The sequence below is a fragment of the Heliangelus exortis genome, chromosome 3, assembly GCF_036169615.1.
Source record: "Heliangelus exortis chromosome 3, bHelExo1.hap1, whole genome shotgun sequence".
NCBI lineage: Eukaryota > Metazoa > Chordata > Aves > Apodiformes > Trochilidae > Heliangelus > Heliangelus exortis.
In genome coordinates this window covers 79,955,751-79,971,689 of record NC_092424.1, presented here as the reverse complement: position 1 = coordinate 79,971,689, position 15,939 = coordinate 79,955,751, and the positions used below count along the sequence as shown (strand labels likewise).

Below are 15,939 nucleotides of genomic sequence, written 5' to 3'. Positions count from 1 at the left end.
TTATTATTATTATCCTGATTTTTTCATTAGCTAGTATCTACTACTGGAAACTGAATGTGTCTATTCTCCTCAGTCCGATGGCACAAATACCCTGTGATCGCAGCAAGGAGAATGCACAATCACTAAACTGCTTCATCCCAAACCTTTCCCACTTCCTGCAGAAGGGGGGAATCATGCAGATTCCCTCTAATCACGTATTGCTTATCCCACTACAGACCTATAAACCACAGGTTTCCTATACAGATAAGTTCACAAGCTTACCAAGGGTGAGGGAACTAGAGGAAGAGGCTTCCCAACCTGAAGGAAAAAAAAAACCAACCTGCTTTATTCTTGGTGTGGGCACAAAAGAGACAGCTAGGGTAAAACTCTTACTGCTTTTTCTGTCCCATTTTCATGAGCATCTGATGTTTTGAAGTTCTTTCACAGAGGAGCATTAGCATTAGGTTAGCACCTGGCAAAACTCAGTAGGAAAAGAGGAGACAAGATATTCAAAGTGACAAGAGATTTGTTGCCCCCCCCCCCCCCCCCCCAAGTTTTGACCAAATTTTTGACCAAATTAGCATGGAAGGGCTGGAGAAAATAGATTCCTCCGCTTCCTAGTGCATTCTGCTTTACGTGAAGGACTCTTGCAAGAACAGCAGAAAGAATTTCTCATCAGTATCCATCTTCGAAACACCTCAGAAAGTCACCTCAGGACAGTAATGATATCCTGTCCACTTGCGCAGTGCGAGGTAGCCAAGTGCTGAAGCTGCAACTCACTGAGTAGAGCCACAAGTAAGTGTCAATGCAGAACTCACTGCTCTATTTAGATCTTTCTCTGCCCCAGACACACGTCCATCCCTGCACAGCAGTTCCCAAACATCTCCCCATCCTGACATGCAGCCATCAGGATTCCAATACTAGGCACACTTACAGAAGTTTGGGATTGATTATCTAACCCTAGATGAGATATTTTGTGCATTAAGCCTATCTCCAAAAGCATAAAGCACGTCAGTAGGCTACAGACTATTCTCCCCCAGGTCTGGGCATCTTTGTCAGGAGGGTGCACCCCACCATGGACACAGTCACCACAGCCAGACAGTAGATGAGGCAGATCACGGGTTCTCCAGCCATAAGGCAAACATGGACAGCACAGCCTGTGTTCCCACAGATAAGCTGTCATCCACCTTGACCTCTAGATCATGCCCAAATATTACATGTGAGAGAATTGTAGCTGGCACAGGCTTCAGTTGTCAGGCTCTATTAACCCTTAACAGTGTGGATGCTCAGTTGCCAGTGACTGGGCTCATGTTCCAGGCCTATTTAAAGTTGACTGGTAGTGACATTGATGATTACTCAGGAGGAAAAGTGCCTGATGCAGCAGTTGCAATACACAGCTTTCAGGTTATGTGTTCCAGGTTACTTAACATGTAACCAAACAACCTAAAAATCCTTTCAAGCATGGGTGAGCCTAAATAACCTTGTGTCTTCGAGGTCCTTGTAAGAACAGAACAGAACAATCTCTTCCCCTCCTTTTTACAATCCTTGCCAAGTACAAGGCAAAAATGACTACATAAATGCAGCACTCCTGCAGATATCAAACCTTTTGTACAAGACTGCTTTTATTTTTTTTAATTTTTTTTTAAATATAAGAATGCCTGGAATATACTGCATTAAGGGAGATCACAGTTGCAGCAGACTCCCAATTAAGTAGTTATCAGTACCTCAGGCCCTGCTTGCTGCTTTCCAATAGCCTTATTCTGAAGGATCCACACTATACTTTTAAATCAGCCTTGTAATAAAATTAGATCTTTAGCTGAACCAGAACTTCAGCACAAGTGTGTAAGTTTACCCTTTCCAGCTTGGGTAACCAAGTATCTCTTCACTGGTTTGCACAGGGCAGTGCTGGCAATGTAACCTGCTCTCAAAGCTGAAAATTGGAATTTAATACAGTACAACCAATACAGCTACATTATGCTGCTAGAAGAAATAATTTAGTTCTCTGGGTAGGCAAAGTTTTAATTTTACCTAGCAGCCAGGCACCAGATAAAAAAAGTTAAGTGTTCGGCAGGGGACATACAAGGAACATTTATGCTTTCAATGTGCCTTCAGAAAATAAACTTAGAAGTGTCTCTTTGATCCTGTAAAAACATAGTTTTCCTTTTTTTAAAGTTTAGATCCTAAAAGTAGCAGCAAGAACAATTATAGGGAGGTTTAATTTTGAAGATTTAAATCTCTCAAGGTAATTTTTTTTACATCTTTTATCAGCTTATGGCTAGTTACATAGATTGTTGGGTAACCTGTGTACTTGTCTATTGGTGACATGTTCAAATGAACCAAAACACTTCTAGCTGTTCTTCTGTTCTCCATCTTGCCTTATGTAGCAATGGACAGCATTGCTTGGAGGCATGTACAGAGCAATGAGTCAATTCAGCCCTGTAAGAATATAGTTTTTACTGCCAATACATCCATTCTTAGTTCCAGTGGGATCAATGTAGCTATCTGAGCATGTGCATTAAAAAAAAAAAAAAAAAAAAAAAAGGTGTTAAAATCACTGATGATGGTTAACTGCAGGAGTTTTAATTCTCTCATACCCTTCTAGTTCAGGTGCTTTTGTATATTTTACTGCCACAGCAATAGCTTGTCTTTCCCAAGAAACTGAAAAACAAATTCTTACTGTATACTAAATGGTAGATGTTTGGAATTTAGTGCCAACACTTATTTTAACCACTCTGAACTTCTATTAAAAGATGAGACCTGTTTAAGCAAATTTGATGGATGAAAACTATTAACCAATTTCAGATCAACAGTATTGATACAGATCTGCTGTGGCCAATAGAGGCTGTAAGCAACTTGCAGAACCCCTTGTTAGTCTGAAAATGCTATGAACTTTTCCAGACTAAACACACATGAGAAAAAAATTAGCATCAGAAGTGAGGCACATATTATAGTAGAAACTTTTGTAAGCTATGCATATTTGATTCAAATACCTTATAGAAACAAAGACAAGCCATTCCTGGCTTAGCAGTTTACCTGGTTCTATAGCTCAGCCAAGGTAACACAGATGGGTTCTTCAGCCCTCAGGCTGATGGCAATAGTGCTGATAACACATTAGCATTTCCTCTCAGGCTCTGACTCCCCAGCTGCTCGTCAAGACTTCTCTGCAAGCAATCTGCCTGTGCTCCCCAGCAAAGACTACTAAGTTCATATTAAGGTTAAATCCCAGTATAAAGGATTGTGTCTCATGGGAAGGCAAGTGTCTCATGGGAAGTTTTCTGTAGGTTAACCCAAGGCAGAACATTTTCTGTAATTTTAATCACCGAATTTCTGAGAGGTAGTATTACACTGCATGTTAAATAAACAGTCCAGGAATTAAAAAAACCAAAAAAACTCTTCATCATACTTTGGATGCAAGCTTTAGTAGAATCTCAGAATGCTCACTTCCAGGGTGGGATGTCAATTCTGCTGGTACTTTTTTTTCACTGCTGCTACAGAAAAAGGCTATAATCTCCATTTAGGTTATTTTTTTCCCTTTTAATTAGTCTGAGGTGTGTTTCTAGGCAGCCTTGAAAAGAGCAAAGGAGAGAAACCCAAGTTCAACAATGCGTAACTCTGCAGAACTGAGATCTTTCTGAATAAGAAAAATGGTTATTTATTCTGAAAATACCATACAAATAATTACAGTTGATTTTTAGCCCTGTTATAATAATTGTGAGTAGGAAAGAGCTTTACTTAAAATGCTACTCAGCTTCCACCTTTTTCTAAGTCCCACTTTATTACATGGAACTTTGCACAACAGAGAGCCCAGTATCAAGACAGAAGTGGGGAAGGAAATATTTTCCTTCCACATCTGAAACAACCTGAAGCACAGCTAGCTGTCATTCCTGATAGATTTGCAATTTAGCTCATCAGTGACTCTTTATTTGCAAGCTCTGTCCTTTATTTCTTAAGAGCAAATGACAGCTGTCAAATCACAAATTACAGGAACCAGTTTTGTTTTTATAACAGGTGTTTGATTATTATATGCTTGAGTACCAGATAGAAAAAATTCCCAGAGGCTTTTTTCTTCTTCCTTCCTCTGAAGTTTCATATAATCTTGCTCTTGTAGCCCTTCTGGGATGAATACCGAATAGATATGTAGTAGCCTCTTTTACTTTTGTATTTTTGCCTTGGTTCTTGGTATACTTAAGGGGAAAGAAATCCAGAACCAGTAGAGAAGAGGAAAAATAGGGTCTTTGGGAGGTCAGTAGGACTGAAGCTGAGGATTACACAACAACATCACAACCTTGGCCCAGAGTAATTTTAACTTCAGAAAATACCTACTATGCAAACTCCTACTGTCAATTTAAAAGCATTTTCCTAGCTTAAAATCAACAATACTTTTAAGATTTTCTAGTCACTCTTCAGTGGAAAAATCAAAACTAGGCAACCCAAACCAGGCTTTAGGAAAAAGTAGCAGGTAAAAAGAAGAGCCAAAACACCTCCAGGAACACCACCTCAGAATAACTGGATACCTCTTCTTGGTAAAGTATTGTCTTCTCTTACAGATAGGTGTGGATACACCAGCATTCATTATAGGGAACCATCCTGGACACTTCAAGCTTCTTCAACCCAAAACAGAAGTAGGTTTTTCCTTTAAAAGTCAGTGCAGTGGGGTAACAGCTGTCACAGAGACAATGGTCCTTACACCACAGCTCAGTAGTGACATATTGTGGTAGAGGAACTTTTAAGTTTTTAAGTAAATTTTAATTTGAAATTGAAAAGGCCAAAGTATGACAGCAGCCAGCATGTCACAGCCTCACAACTGCTGCCTTGAGGCCGGAGGCTGAGAGCACTACAGGGACTCTTTACTTCTGAGGGTAGGAAGTTAGGGCAGTGTCGTAGTAGAGGACAGTGGGGATTTTGAGCACAAAAAATCTTTATTCTCAACAACTTCTTTTTTCATTCCTTTGGTGGAAGATCTGTCCTTTAGAAAGTGTTTGACTTTTTCCTCTTTTCCTCTTCCAATAATCTACAAGTATTCTATTCACACCTCAACAGTTTAATATCCAGATAGTCTGCTAGTCTTACACAGAAAGGCTGCTCGTTCCTTGCAGGGCCATCTCCTTTCCCTGTGCTAAGCCACAGGGATCACAGGATGACACATTTTGAGAACTCTAAGACACTTAAAAAGTTTTTAAGTGTTGCCTCAGAAATAGAACATCCAACAATGTTATCCTTACTGCCATCTTATCAGGGAGTAGAACTGGTCTTTTTCAGTTCTTGGCAATTTTTGGATACTCACAAGAACAAAAGCAGCATCTCTCCAAACTGGCAGAACTCCTGGCAAAGCATCTTTCTTCATATTTGTAAGCTAAGTTTTGGACTTTCCTATATACAGCATGGTTCATAATGGGGCTGCACTTCTAAAGAAAATACATCTCACAGTTGCTACAGTTGTTCAGTCTAACTTTTCTAATTAGTAAACTAAAGACTACATGAAACTTCCAGGAGAAAGCATTTATACTATTTCCAATCATCTTGCCAACTAAAAACAACAAAACCAATACAACTTGCACTCAGCCCTGCCAAAGGGTCAGCATATGAAGACCCTTTTCCATGTAGAAAAGGTTTTCCACAGCCTTACAGCCTGCACATCAGCTTAGCAGGAACTATGCTTTACAATGTTTCACTAGCAACAAAAAAAAATTCAAGTGCATGCTAAATGAAGACAAACCAATCCTGGCAATTTTAAGAGTTCTTAAAAAAAAATGCTTTAGAAACCCCAGATGCTGTCTGTTCCCATGCCATGAAGCTTTTTTTGGGAAATGGGATACTGTTTATTAGTATTTTAAAATGTTCTGTAGTTAACTCCTGTTCCTGCTGTTAAACTTATTTTATATTGTATTTCATAATCTATAAAACAGGAAGAGGGGGAGTAGTAATTCTCACAAGGCAAACTTTATGATAGTAAATATCTATTCAATTTTCAGAACCAGAAACTACATAATCCGACTATTTGCAGAAAACTTTAATTGTAAGATACACTAGTGAATAAATAAAGCTACTCTAAGCTGTTCAATTTCTGAAGTTCAAATTACATTAGAACTGCCACTTGCTGTGTTTAAATATTGCATTTTTCTGATGGAGTGCAAGAAATTAAACTAAGGCAGTTAAGACTACTAGACAGAGCCAAGAAACTTAAACTGTCTCAGATGTTTATTTCAGAACTCTACGGTGTCTAGCAACTCCCTTATCCTGACTGAAAAAACACAACTAAAGCAAATTATTTCCTATTTTGTCGATGTGACTTGAAGCACAGATTTAATGGTGGCTGTATATTTCTTCAATTATCTGAAAACAATTTAAAAATACCTTTACTTTTCAATCGACTTACCAGTTTCAAAATAAGGTCCAGGCATTTATTTCAATCCATTCATCTCTTCATAGCTTCGTTCCACTTATACAATGACTTAAAATTTCTTTCAGGACAGATTTTGATCATAATTCACCTCTCACAATGAAACTGGCAATGTCTTTGCTGGGACAGTGTTCCTTCAGTTACTGGGAATTCTAATCACAGTGGAAAAAATATTGGTTATTGGTGAGAAACCTGTATTATGAAATGTAGCTCAGGGGTACTGAAGGTAAAAGCACACATTGGTACTTTCCTCCTTTAACATAGCTCAGGTAAACAGTAAAGCTGTCCAACCACTATGGGCTTAACTGGACTGCACTTACCACTGTTCTCATCAATGTGAGTTGAAAGCAACATTGAGAAAGGAGAAAAAAACCTTTACTTCAGCCCCCCTTCTTAACTCCCCCCTCCTCTCTGTGGTTACTAATATACACACTACTTCATATATTCATGCTTCACATCTTTTTAAACAGAGATAGGTCATAACTGCCAAGCAGTATTCAAATACAAATGAAAATCTCAGGAAATTCCCAAGCAAATTGCTGGACAGGCTCTCTATACTTCTCCTGTTCCTTATACTGGTCATCCTCAGTCAGAATACTGAGCAAGGCAGACTTTGTCCCACTCAATACAGCCATTCTTCTGAGCATCAAACACCACTTTGTCCTCCAGAGCCTGCAGGAAGTTTGAGACAATGGCAGAGAAGTACTGTCTTCATAGCCCTGATAGCTCATCTGGACTATCAACTAAAAGGCCACATGATGTTTGAAAGAAAATGGAATTCATCATTTCACTTTTACAGTTTATATGCTCCAAAGGCAACAGGCAAAGAAAAATGCTTGCAATGCTCTTTCTACCAACAAAAAGTACAGAGAATGTAAATCACTAGACACATATATTTGCACAGAACACAAAGGCTCCCATCTGTACTCCTCTCACCTGAAATTAAGATTGATCTGCTGAATTCATACTCTGATTACAATTCAATTTCTGTTCTGGAACTGTGGGAGGGGGTGTACAGAAAAACTACTGACCCAAAACCAGGGTTACATACTCCCCAACACAGAGATTACTTTCCCATGGGCAAAGTCCAGCTTTGCTCACTCTGCTTGACTATTTTACGGAGTCCTTTTCTCTACTGTTAATTTCATTGCCCATTTTTAATTGGTAAAATTCACACCCAAGCTTTATATAACAACATGTTTTTAGAATTCCAAGCTTGCCTGGACCAGAAGGCAGCAGCCCCCCTATAGCTGCAGCCAAGGCTGCACACTTCCTTCCCTGCAGGCTGGTGGCCTGATGGTAAAGCCATCCCTAAAATTCCTGTTCCCTGGCATCTCACTCCAGCAAAGGAACTCCCATGGCAGCAGGGGTGCTGGGGCTCACTTGCCACTTTGATTATAGCTCTACACTCTCCACCTCCAAGACAAGCTCTTCAGCAACAGGCAAACCCCCCCCCTCCTCAGAGACCTCATTACTTTAATGGTAGAATTGATGCTGAGCAATTCTTCCTTGTGGTTGCAAGGCACTTCTCTTGCTTACAAGCACACTCATGTAACTCAAAAATGGCTCTTTTTTTTTTTTTTCTGTTACTAACACATGGCAATATTCCAGGACAAAGTTTGTCTAACCATTGATTTTTTGGACCACAGCCCAAAACCCATGTGACACTTTTAAGTTGAACACTAATGATGGTTAATGGAAGATTTCAGACTATTTAAAGCACAAAAAAGCAAAGTGCTTTCAGGATGTTTACTGCACAATCTTAAGTCAAAGCTTTAAACCTAGCAAGCTCTTTAATAAACCTTAAGTTTAATCAGGTACTTTTGCACAGAGCAATCTCATGCCAGGTGTTCCAAACTTGTCACGGATTAACTCTTCACAACTACATCATCTTATCTCAATCACTTGTATAAAATACCTTATCAGACTCAAAAAAACATACCAGAACTAAATCCACAAGTGGTTTGCAAACACATTACCTCCACTCCACCCCAGCAAGAACTATTACAAGTGTTCTTTCCATCTTAAAAGTAGCTACAAAAATGATCTTACTACATTTTAACTCTTGTATTACAAAACCTCTAATACAACGGTTAAAAAAATCGTTCATTTTTAGAAACATCATACTTTTGATACCAATACATATTTTTCTACCCATCTTCTGCAGCCATAATACATAGCAGCATTCATTTAGAAAGGCTGCAGCTGAATTGCCAACATACTGATCACTGGCCTCACCTACCCTTTCCTTTGCCAAGTGGTAAGTATATATACTTTGCATGCTTAAACACTGCTCCTGTAGACACCTTCACCACCCAATATTCAAGATAACATGACTTTGGCACCCCTTATCTATCAATCCTACTCAGAAACCATCCCCAAGGAATGCTTTACAACATATGGCACAAGACTGAAGTACTTCAGGTATCTTAAGTGCCACTCACAATCCTGAAATTTTATTTCATCTTCTATTTGATCCTGGAAATCAGACAAGTAACTAATTCTCACCAACTTTACTGGATATACACATAATATCACCTCAGATTCCCATTTCATGAGCACGAGCCCAAAGGATATTACCTTTACACTCCTGAGCACATGCCAAAATAATACTCTTCTGACTCCATAATACAACTCATAGAACCTTTTAGAGTATCCACCCAAGTCCTTACCAAGTTTTGCTGCTTTGTTTTCTCTAGTCTTTGACATTTTCTTCCAGAAGAGACTGACCTAGCTGGAACTGGCAACCTTTTAACTTACCATCCAAGTAGCTCCATCCACAGCACCCAAACTTTTCACAGAACTGTTGTGGGCAAAAGGAACTGGTCCCTTCCTATTTGTAAGTGCATTACCAATGGAGTTTGTTGCCCAGGAGTCACTCCAGCACAACGTGGAACATCCTGCATCCAGTATGTACTATACCAGTCTGTGCAACATGGCCATGTTGCCTTTGTAGATCTTGCAAGACCCAATGTGCAATTGCTAGCAGAGTTTTCACATGCTCATCTTTATTCAAGAAAGAGCACGTACAAAACACAGCACATGGAAAATAGATATCCTTGCCAGTAACATTAACAGAAATAATAGATCCTGTTGAAAGCAGTGAAGGGAAAACGGCTCTAGTGAAATTCTGCAGCCTAATACATTCAATATACTGATATACACAGTTCCTTGTTGAAAAGAAGCCTTTAGCCAAAGTAGCTCATTATTGTTTATTAACAATAACCAAAGCATAGGAGATGCTCAGTGAGCCAATATCTGCCTGGAGTTCAGTCAGATCTATACATTACATTTTAATGGTCAGATGGATACATCTTTTTGACATTCCCAGCACCTTAGGCACTGCTACTGCTAGTTTTGCACTTCATTATACTGCTTAACAGAAAATCAGGCTTTTCATGCAATTTGTTCTTTAGAAATACCACATTCCATGAACTCTAAAGGAAGAGACCTACCGGCATCTGATGCTGCCACTTTTTTGCTGCAGACTACAGGGTAGTTTTCCTTTATTTTGCTGCATTTTGAAACTATTCTGTAACTGTAGCTCCATCATTTAGGTATCATACCATCCTCACGTTTGTCCCTTTGTAAAGCATTCCTGACAATTAAGCTTTAGTCATACTTTAAAAGGCAGGTGGCATCTTATGTACATAATAGTTTGTCATTAAAATCCCATTTACTTGGCAACCAATTTATGATCCTTCGTTCCCCTGTGGACGAGTGCCAATTTCCTGAAGACAGCAAATGTGGTACAGCATTGCTAGTTTTCAAGTGACTGCTCAAAGCACAAGTTGTATGCAATGTATGCACTCCCTTCTTCTGCTACTGACCTCTTTTCCCCACAGCAGCCTGGCAAAACTGTCAGCATATTCCTCAAAGGGCAGTTCCATTGCTGCAGTAAGGGCCTTTACTTTTCATGCTTCAGTGGCAGACCATAAAACCCCAGTTCTTCCCTCTCTCTTACTAGGTACAGACTGCACTGCAAGCTTTAGACCTTGCAATTTTATTACCACTTTTCTTCATGACACCTGAATTTCTTTCTTACAAGTGTTTGAATGTTTACAATTCTGTACCACCATCACCTTATCTACTTTCTTCTATCTCCTAGATGACATCACCCTCAAAAATGAGACTCTGTGGTTTGAATTTGTGTATTCATTTTGCTTTCTTTTCCTTTGCAGGGCCTACTTATGAATTCCATTGTTCTGAATTACAGATCTTTGTTGTGAGAAAGTTTGTATACCCTTTATTTTAAAAGGGCTCTCAGGCGGTTTCCCACATACTGAAATTCAGCACTTGTTTCCCCACCATTTCTGCTATGATTCCTACAGAGGGCAGCTCAGTGTATTGGGAAAACTTCTATTTTAAATATGCAGAGACAGTGATTTGTTTCACATGCAATTTCTGAAAGCAGCATTCGCTAAACAAAAATCACAGCAGCTGCCACGGCAGGCTTTAAAAAAGCATGACATCCCACTCCAAGCCACAAAAACTCTTCAGGCATTACATCTCCTTCCAGTTACAGATGATCTATATTTGTCAGGCAGCAATGACAAAGTGTTCCAACTGATTGCTAGAAAAAGAGAACAAGGTCTAAGTATAACAGCTCATTTGAAAGAAAACTTTCACACAACACTTAGTACACATTAGTGTTACCATTTCTGTTAAAAAAAAAAAGTAACATCCACATTATAATTATAATTACATTTAATTGTAAGATATTAGAATATTTTTTTCAGAAAGTTTAATAATTTTTTTGGTCTCATCTCAGATTCCGGATCCGTATAACTTTTTTCAACAAAGAATTCAGGTTCGGGATATGATCATCACAGATGAGACAAAAGTAATACAGAAAACTCACTTTAACAGAGATGTGCTATTATTCCACAGGGTTTCTGATTGGAATTAAAAAATTAAACATTCTGTAGTCCTTAGACATATTTAAAAGATGTACTTATTTAGAACTTTGCACATGGGTACAGCTATCAGCACATACTGTTCCTTAGGGAACAGATGTTCTTAAATGTCAATAATGTACTGAATTAAATACTAGAGCAATGTACAGATCAATTGATCAATTACTATGTTAAGTGTATCAGCAATTGTCCTAATATAAAAAATTCCTAAACGATAAGCACTGTAAAGTTTTAGAATGAGAAAATATTTAGAAGCTTTTCAATTACATACCTGAACAACCTAAAAAGCATTTATTCCATTTTGACCATTTCCCTGTAAAACAAACAAACAAAAGACATTAATTTAGAAAAATCCATCTATCCATTGCTCAAAATACAACTTGCCATCTATTTAGTCTCTGATACAGTCCAAACTGCATTACTAAACATGAGATGGATTAGTACCAGTAAGCTGCAAGGTTTGTGAAACTTAACTTGGAAGTGTAGTCAAATTATGTAAGATTGATTTTGCTTCTCTTGTTCAGCTATTGCTCAGCTTGGCTATGAACAGTGATAATCAACTAACCAATTAAGTGATCAAGTGTAATCCTCCTCCATGATCAGAATCAATTTCTGAAAATTAGCTAAAACCCAGTTCTCAGCTTGTATCAAAACATTAAAAACTCCAGAAGCTGAAATCCACTAACAAGCATTAAGTAAAAAATTGCACCCAGATCACATTCTTCTATGTATGACTCTGCCATAGGCAACATGAAAAGTGAAACTACCTTTGAACTAGAACTGAAAAATGCAGCCAAGAAAGATCATTAAATGTTTCATACTGTTTTCCATTATGCTGATACACACAAACCTCACCCGGTGCTAGTTTAAACTGAGAAGTCAAGATTCACATGTGTTCTTCATCAAGCAATCAGTTTTGGGTAGGTTCTTCACTGATCAGACATACCAGTATATAAGCATTACTCCCACAGCAAGCTTTTAAAATAATCATTATATTTATTAATATTTGTCCCTTCAAATGAGAAGCAGCAGCCTTCCATTATCTCTCAAGGACTCAACATGTGCAGGTTAGTCCCACTAACACTTGCTACTTCCAACTTTTCTCTGAATCAGCTTTGTAGATCACTCCTTCCTACTTGTAACACTGCCTGAAGAGATGACAGATAGAGGTAGCACTGCTGCACCAGACCTTTCACTCCCATGTTTGAACTTCTCTTACTGAGACAAGGTCTGCTCTTCAAAAGAACCTGATGGTAGTTAGCAAGGTATTTAAAGGTACCTTTCTTTGATAAGGACTAGAATAAAATTGTAGATGTTGTAGTTAAGACAGGATAATCGGAACCTGTCTTCACAGTTTAGATTTTAGCTTCTTAAAAAACAACCTGTGGATACTCAAGAATCAGTGAAACTGAAGTGGATTTCATTGAAAAATATTAAAAAAGCTAATTCTTACAGAAGTATCTGAAAGAAACACCTACCAATATTGTTGATGCAGAATAAGTGTTCAGAAGCATGCTTTCTGCCTGCTGCAACTATAATATTATACTAGGCCTTCTGAATTAATTTGGCTCTGGTGCTAAAACAGCTTTGATACAACTAGAATTCATAGGGACACCAATAAAGGTAACACCAGCTGGGATAACAACTGAAAGAATAAAGGACTTCTGAAAGAATTAAAATTTCATCTGAGTAGGATAGATCTCATCAACATATCAGGTTTGGCAGTTTCATGATGATTCACTACTTAAGTATCACTGACTGAGAATTGCAACACAATTAATCCAGTTGCATATTCCACAAAATAAGCTTTGTCTTTCACATGCAGATGTACTGAAAAAGGAATACATTAAAAGAGAATAGAATTCAGCTGCTTAATCAGTATTACCTCTGTTTTATTACAGTTGCCAGAAAGTCTTTCATCAGGATGCTTGATCCATTAGAGGTTTTTCATGCCATTCTAGAAATCTGAGTAAAATAATAAATTAGCACACATTATGCATAATATAACCCACTAGAAACAACCAAGTTTTACTCTTGTAAATGCCCCTTCCTCCAAACCATTGGTGCTAAGCATTTGAGTAAAACAAAAAAGGAATACAGAACCTGAAGTTCTTTTTTACATTTCCAAAAGATGAGGGTTATCAACTATACTCTAAAAAATATATACACATTTTTAATAACTACAATGACATTTGCCTGTTTATATTAAAAAGTTCCTAGATTTCTTTTCTTCACTGGAAAGATTTTCTTACACTATGTCCCAATAAAGTGCAAATTCACAATTAAAAGCTGTCTTGAGGTAACCTTTGACAGATTTAGTATTAACACTTCAGATGGGCATTCTACCAGCTCCTCTGACAGCAACTCAAACTATCTAACAGCTCCCCAGCCTACAAAGCTCCAGATCATGTTAAACATGTCTGAAATACTATACCTCAATTTTAAAGCTGACAACATATCTAGTGATTTGATCATACATATATTTTTCTAATGAATTTATCATATTAACTCATCACCATTAATCATTCAAAACATACATAGCTTTCAGGAAAATCCACTTGTGTGTACCAAGTATTCTTCTACTTCTGATGGTGTTTCCACGAAGGGCTGTTAAATGGAATTAAATAAAAATTATCTGTCAAAGTACAAAGTATCTCATAACTGCATTCTAGCTTATGTTACCATGTCAGAAAAAGACTGAGCACTAAAATTTCACTCCTTCATACAACAAGTCAGTCTTCAGTACCCAACAAGTTGAAATTTTGTATGCATCAGGAAAAAAATACCCTGTATTGGAGCCTTTAGCAACTATTAAAATGGATAAAGAACCAAGACATGCAATGTTGTATTTCAAAACTATTCATATATATAAGAACAGCCATGCATTTCTTCACAATGCAATACTGCTGCCTGCCCATAGTTTGCAGGATTGTTCCCTCAATAACTATTTTCAAATACAGGCATATACATAGATTCATATCAGATCCACACACCCAGGGCCAAACAGCTAACTCACACCACCTCCAAAACCATAACACAAGGTAGCCAAGTGACTTGTGGTGTTCATGCTTATTTAAATGCCACAGCAAAAGAAACAAAACTAGGAACTGACCAAAGAGCTGACCGTAACTCAAAAAAACCCCAACCCAACCCATTATTACTGATCAGTTTGATGGCAACTATGAAAATGCAATGTTCTGCAACTCTTTTTCCTTTCTGTGCCACTCACTAGCTACACAAAAATGACAAGCCTCTGGCACTTAACACATTCTGTACTTGCGACAGACAAAAATACGGAGCACAGGTACAAAACTGAAGCATTTATTATGGTCATCAATGACAGAAATGTAGTTTTACTTCTACAGCAACAAAATCAAGAGGCAGAGCCCTTACCTTAGTGCTTCTGTACAATGCACTGGACACCACTGAGAGCTTCCACTCCGCCATATCTGAAACCAGAGTGGACAAACTGAATACTTGAAATCAGCAGATCCTTACTACCAGGCTACTAAGTTGCATACATTGGGAGATAATTATCTATATAAACTGACATCACAGAAGCAATAATATGTAAGTGTTAAAGTCTTAAGTTTGCAGGCCTTTAAGAAGGCAAGAAACACAGCCAGGTTTCATTAACAAAGGAGTTTCAAGTTACATCCACTTGAAATCCCATGTTAAAACCATTGCAGCAGTAACTGCATGAACCCACTATTAAACTTCAGCCTAGAGGATTTTTAATGAAAATTCCTCATAAGGTTTCCAGCTTTGAAGTATAAGCACTAAATTCAATTGGTTTAGTGAACTGCTTTAACCACCCCCTAAGGTACTGGTACCTACAATACTCAAAATATGTGGCTAAAACAGTATTTCTGATTGTGTACTGGGTAGATCAAATAAGTGTAACAACCCATTAAAAATAACTTACTAATCATGTTGTTTCAGATCACAAAAAAATTAAGCCACGGAAGATTTTGACTCAAGTTTGTTTACTACACCCAACAACCAAGGGTTACTAGTGGCTTGTTAAGATTCAGCTGTTACTATTTAGTAATTTAAGGTTTAACTCAGGCTTTCAAAGACAAGGTAATTCAACATTGAAGGAATGGATCCGACAACTTCCTGCATGAATGCAACCATGTCCCAAAATCTGCTTGCAGGTAAGAGCCTGGAACCCTAGCTGCATTTTTTAAATTGTATTGCCCACTCTTCCAGAAGGACTATGGCTCAATGACATTAGCATTGCATGAGGGGGCAAAAAAAAAAAAAAAGGCATCTTAAGGATCAAAGAAGTTTGAGGGGAGGTGGCATTTTTTTTAAACAAGGGTCCATTTATTTTGTTGTCTCATTGTTTAACAAAAACGGTAGCATCAATAGTTAAAACTTTAAAAGTAACCCCATGATTCACATTACAAAAGCATGCAATAATTGTGGTGCCTGTTTTTTTTCTTATCCTTACTGTTTCATTAAAGCTGTATAGTTTAGTTTCCAACTCCTGAGTCTCTCTCTGCTTTCTTTATCAGGGAGAGGGATTAACAGACAGCATATACCATTTTGTTAATTGCCAGCCCAGCGTTAAACCGTGACAGCACAATATGGGTATTTAAGAGTAACTTGAAAAAAAAACACAAAAACGCTCTTCTATTG

The 15,939-nt window shown here is 38.0% G+C and overlaps 1 protein-coding gene and 1 non-coding gene across 2 annotated transcripts in view; both read right to left on the bottom strand.

Moving 5' to 3' along the window:
• Positions 1–15,939, bottom strand: part of SNX14 (sorting nexin 14) — a 219,780-nt gene that overhangs the window by 98,981 nt on the left and 104,860 nt on the right. The gene's annotated exons all lie outside the window — the stretch shown is intronic.
• LOC139795609 (small nucleolar RNA SNORD50) lies at positions 11,144–11,214 on the bottom strand. The gene has a single exon (XR_011725597.1). It is a non-coding gene; the product is annotated as a small nucleolar RNA SNORD50 (small nucleolar RNA).